Source organism: Ursus maritimus, unplaced genomic scaffold, assembly GCF_017311325.1.
Source record: "Ursus maritimus isolate PB19 unplaced genomic scaffold, ASM1731132v1 scaffold_23, whole genome shotgun sequence".
NCBI lineage: Eukaryota > Metazoa > Chordata > Mammalia > Carnivora > Ursidae > Ursus > Ursus maritimus.
Genome location: NW_024424786.1, coordinates 33,812,997 through 33,818,996, shown reverse-complemented (window position 1 = coordinate 33,818,996; position 6,000 = coordinate 33,812,997). Strand labels below are relative to the sequence as shown.

The 6,000-nt window shown below is 37.9% G+C and overlaps 1 pseudogene; it reads left to right on the top strand.

Moving 5' to 3' along the window:
* Positions 1–2,522: 2,522 nt before the first annotated feature.
* Positions 2,523–4,410, top strand: LOC103666101 (annotated as a pseudogene).
* Positions 4,411–6,000: the final 1,590 nt, after the last annotated feature.

The following is a 6,000-nucleotide window of genomic DNA, read 5'->3' as shown; positions in this document are numbered from 1 at the left end:
ATAGGATGATGACATTTTATTTTATTTTATTTTTTATTTTTTTTAAAGATTATTTATTTATTTATTCGACAGAGATAGAGACAGACAGCGAGAGAGGGAACCCAAGCAGGGGAGTGGGAGAGGAAGAAGCAGGCTCATAGCGGAAGAGCCTGACGTGGGGCTCGATCCCATAACGCCAGGATCACGCCCTGAGCTGAAGGCTAACCACTGTGCCACCCAGGCGCCCCCGGGCAATGACATTTTATATTGTCTTTGTTACACAGGGGATTCACTGGAGGGTCACATGTAGAGGAATGTAAGAGACTCTATCGCAGTGCTTAGAAGACTTAATGTGTGTGTGTATCATCTGGGAATCTTGTTAAAATGCATATGTTGATTAGGTTTAATTGGAGTGGTGCTTCAGATTCTGCACTTCTGATAAGCTTTCAGGTAGTGCTGGTGCTACTGATTCATGGACCAGACATTGAATAGCGAGGCTGTAGACAGTTCAGATGACTGTTCCACAGTGTCCTCTACTCTGACTTGTGTGGGTCGTTTGAAATGGTCTGTCTTCCCTATTCCTATTTTATGAGTCAGAAATATTGATCAGGAATTTATCAGAATTAGTATTTATTCATCATGACGTCTTGAATTGTGTTCTTGGGGAAAATGAGGAGTTGGAGAAAATATGGTTGAAATGATAACGATAATATTTTTTTTCCCTCATTCATTTATTCAAGTACCTAATACATTCCCCACTCTGATAAGCACGGGGGTTACAAACATCAGTAAAGAAGATGTGCTTTGCTCACATCGTTCTGTGTTGGGAAATAATGTACTATATTTGATAAATGCTCTATAAAGGGACATGATGTGCCCTAGAATTATGATGAGGGACAAACCAAAGGTGACTTGAGGTTCCAGACAAACATCATGGAGGAGAGAAGAGAAGGAGCAGGGGATTAATTTTTAGTGAGCCCTTACTATCTACCAGGTGTTTTGCATGGTTTATTTGTTCCAGTCTTTCAAACAGCTCTGTGAGCTAAGTATTTTTCATTCCTTTTAAAATATACATTAATAACACAAAGCTATATACGTAGAAAAAAGCCGAGCCAGTGTTAAATTCTAGGTTCACTTGGGTATAGTTTTGAACTGATTCCTGTTTATTAGGCTGTGTCTTGCATATGGTGGCATTTGAGCTGAGATTCCTCCTTTCCTTCAGAGCACTTTTTGCTGCTTGATCAGATAACATGATTATACATGGTAGTGGGTCGAACAGTTCCCATTGTAGTGGGTTGAATAGTTCCCCCAAATATTCACGTCCACCAGAACTTCAGAATGTAACCTCATTTGGAATAGGCTCTTTGCAGATATGGTTGAGGTCATGCTGAATGAGGGTAAGCCCTATACCCAATGACTGATGTTTTTATAAAAACGTAGAGACACATAGATAGGAAATCATGGGAAGATGGAGTCAGAAAATGGTGTTAATCTGTCACAAACAAAGGAATGCTAGGAGGATGCAGAATGTGGAGGAGACAAGAAAGGGTTCCTTCCTAGAACCTTCAGAAGGAGTGCGGCCCTGCCAACACCTTTGTCTTCAGACTTCTGGCTTGTGATTATTTGTTGTGGCAGTCTTAGGAAACTAATATACACATGCAATAATTATGCATTTCTGTGTTCGTTTATAATGTTGTATCTAACTGGAAGGTAAGGCCCTCTTATTTCACAAATACTTGGTTTTTCACACAGATATGGTTACTGTATCCAAGGCCATGTCTGGAGTCCATGCCCGGAGAGTCAAAAATGTTTGTTGAATAAAGAAGTACGTGAACAAATTTGTGAATTCCAGATTTTCGGTACTTCTCCTTTTTCTCTTTAAAGGTCTATTTCTATGTATATCACATACAGTGAAAAACATCAGTTTGAGTTTTTATTAGTATGTTGTTAGGACAAGGGAGTAGAATAGTAAAAGGTGTGGAGGAGAAGGGTTTTCTCATCTTAGTAGTGTGAGTTACGTTTTCAAGCTGAATGCACCCAGGATGTGAGCATTTTATTTATTTTTGCAAAGTTCCTGGAATGTAGGTTCAGAACTAGTTATGATTTTTCCATTCAACCAGAAGGAAATGGAAACTAGATGGTGTCTACAAATCAGAAAACTAAAGAGTTGAAGGCAATTTTGGACCATCCATATAAATTAAATAAATAAGTAAAACCCACAGACATTAAGAATAAATTGCTCAAGGTCACACAGCTAGCAAAATTGCCATACCCCCGAGCCTGGGAATTTGACTAATTCCACGAATGTTTGTTGGGCTTTTCATGATTTTTAAGTAAGTTATTTATAGCATATTATGATTTAATAAAGCTGAGTAGCAAATGCAAGAGTGTTTTTTATATACACCTCTGTAAGTTTTTTTTATTTTTCTGATTGCCAGTTAAGTTTTTTTTAATTTATTTTTATTTTTTTATTTTAATGTTTTTTTATTATATTATGTTAGTCACCATACAGTACATCCCTGGTTTCTGATGTAAGGCTCGATGATTCATTAGTTGCGTATAACACCCAGTGCACCATGCAATATGTGCCCTCCTTACTACCCATCACCACACCTCTGTAAGTTTTATGTTTGCTAATGGGTTAAAAGGCTATTAATTATTAAGTTATAATTACTGATTATATTGCTAGCTCCAGTTAACTACCGATCTATAAAAATTTTTTTCTTGCTCTCATTACAGATTGTCACCCAACGATGGATGATAAGAATCAAACAGCAGTGACTGAATTTCTTTTTGTGGGGCTCACAGATCATCTTCCACAAAAGACTTTTCTCTTCTTGATATTTCTTTTTGTTTATCTTGTCACATTGGGGGGGAAGTTGGGGATGCTCACTGTGATATGGATGGATTCCCGACTCCAAAGCCCCATGTACTTTTTTCTCAGCCACTTGTCTCTTGTGGATGTCTGTTCCTCTTCCTCTGTTGCTCCAAAGATGTTGTGTGATACCTTTCTGGAGAGAAAAGTCATCTCCTTTGTGGGCTGTGCTGTACAAATGTGGTTTTTGGTCAGTTTGTAGTGCCCGAGTGTTTCCTCTTGGCTGCCATGGCATATGACTGGTACATAACCATCTGCAACCCCTTGTTGTATACACTCATCATGTGCCAGAGGGCCTGTGTGCAGCTGGTGATAGGGCCCTATGCCATGGGCCTTCTAAGTGCCATTATCCACGAGATATTCACTTTTCGCTTACCCTTCTGTGGTCCCAATGTGGTCAACCACTTTTTCTGTGACATTCTCCCTGTTCTCTCCCTGGCATGTGCCGATACCCAGAACAATAAGTTTGTTCTTTTCATTATGGCTGGATTAATAGGAATATTCAGTGCCCTGATCATTCTGGTCTCCTATATTTTTATCCTCAAAACCATATTGAACATCCAGTCTGCTGATGGGAGGCGGAAAGCTTTCTCTACCTGCCTTCACACTTGTCTGCTGTGGCCATCTTGTTTGGGACACTTTTCTTCATTTATATACAGCCCAATTCAAGTTCATCTTAGGACATTAATAAAATGGTTTCTGCATTCTATGCTACATGGATTCCCATGTTGAACCCTATCATTTACAGCCCGAGGAACACGGATGTAAAAGATGCATTTGGTGGACATTTATTAGGACAATTTTCTGCTAGATAGGTGATTCACAGGACAGCTTTTGCCATTGTGCAGGTGGTGTGGCTAAAATGTGTATTAAGAAAGAAGTGGACTTGGTTTAAGGAGTTGTCACTTTAAACCTTGAGTCTTCCAATTATCAAGAGGATGAAAAGTTAACATGCAGTGTTGTGGTAGTTTCAGGTGTAGTGTATAGTAATTCAACAGTCCTAAATTTGCATGTGCCTGGGTATTCGTTGATAATTACACTTTAATCATTCTTATTGTCATTTCAGAGTGTATAGAAAGCATGACCTGTTGGAGTTCTGCTTTCATAAAGATAATTTTTAGACCTAAAACCATACCATTTTAAATAAATTTCTTTGGAATTTGAAAAAAAAGAGGATTAAAAGCAGTTAAGTCCTATACCATTTCTGGTTCTCAATGTCTTAATTTATAAAGTGAGGGCAACAGATTCAATGCCATCTAAATTACTTTTCTCAGAAAGTTCTATGATTTTTTACAGTATGTCCAAACTTCTATGAATGCTATCTTTTCATACAGCAGCAAAAAAAAAAAAAAAAAAAAAAAAAAAAAAGGAAAAAAGAACTTTTCAGCTCTTTGCATAATGATATAATATCCCCCAGTTTTGCAGTTTTCCTTTCTAGGAACTTATTCTCCCTTTCCAATCCTTAATTCAATACATTACCTGCAAGGCTTTTCAACTCAGTACTTTATAACAACACACGTCTTTGGTAAAAATAACTGAACACAAAAAGTGTAATGAAATTTTAACCTGGAGAAGTGAGAAGAATGACCAGTCTATCTTTGCAGGGTAATTGGTTTTTATAACAGGGAATCTTACTTTCATAATTTACTATGACATGGACAGGCAATGGGTCTAGCGCATGTTTCTTCAGACAGGTGCCTTAAGTGATTTCCTAAATTGCCTTTAGGAATTTAGATAACAAAAAATGAGTTAAGTATGCCTGGAACACATCATCTCTAAGATTACCATGAGGAATAATTTGGCAGAAGTCAAATGTTGAGTCTCTGTCTTTTGGTTTAAATTACCTAACTTGAATGTACATGTTCATTGAATTTTGTGTTTGGCATAGAGATAGTGAAATGTGCTGCAGGATTTATGGCTCATAGGATTTTAGAATTAAGAAGCCTTGGCTTCTTTGGTTCTTAATTTCTTCATTTTTCCTACATGGAATCTTATAAGTAGAAAGAAAACCCCTGAATCCACTGACCTGAATTCCATGCTGTTCATGACAAAAGTGACATGTATACCTAGGATCATGATTTTTCTATGTTAGAATGTTTGGATTGGGTAAGTTTTTGGATTGGGAAAAAATAAAGAAATATGCATTTCGACAGTCATGAGCTATTGTTTTCATACACATCTTCCTTGAGTAAAAAGCAAATACAAATATCAATGACCCGTGATGGGTTTGTATGCTTAGAAAATACTAAATTCTTGAACATCTCACAACTAAGGTACAGTTTTTCTAACTAATCTTGGATTCTACCCCTCCAGGTCTTTTCTTTCCAAGCTCCTTTGCCTATGAGACCATAGGACGTCAGTGGATTTTCATTTCATTACTTTCCTGTTAAGCAAAACCCTTTCCAAGCTTTCTTACCGGGGAAGTGTTTCTAGATTTCTGTCGATGCTTCTCCTGCTGCACAGCCCATTGATATTTTTGTGTTACTGTGCTGTTGGAATCATTATGATTATTTCAAGGTCCAAAACATGTGCCTCCCTTCCTCAATTTCCCATTTTTGGAGTCCTATACTCATTTTCCCTTCCTCTCACTTCCCATTTGTTCATTCATTTCGCCTTCTCCTTCTTTCTCTTCCCCTTCCCCTTCTCCCCCTCCTCCTACTCCTCCTTCTTCGTTAAAGAGTTTTATTCTGAAATACAGATCCACAGGAAGTTGCAAAGATATACAAAGAGGCTCATATCCCTTCCCTCAGGGTTGCCCAGTGGTACATCTTAGCAACTACAGCACAACATCAAATCTGGGAAATTGGCATTGGTGTGATGTGTATGTTTTGTTCCATATCATTTAACTTTGTGTGTAGATAGATTTGTTTAACCCATGTGACAATCAGGCTGGAGAACTCTTCCATCTCTACATGGATGTCCCTGTGCTATGCTTTTATAGTCACACCTTTACTCTCCCTCCCTTTCCTAATCCAGGGCAAACAATAACTTGTTCTCCATCTCTATCATTTCACCATTTTGAGAATGTTATATAAATGTTATAATGATAGAATTCTGAATTTTTGAGATTGGCTCTTTTTAACTCAGTGTAATGACTTGGAGACCCATTCAAGATGTTATGTGTATCATATTTCCCCCCCCCCTTT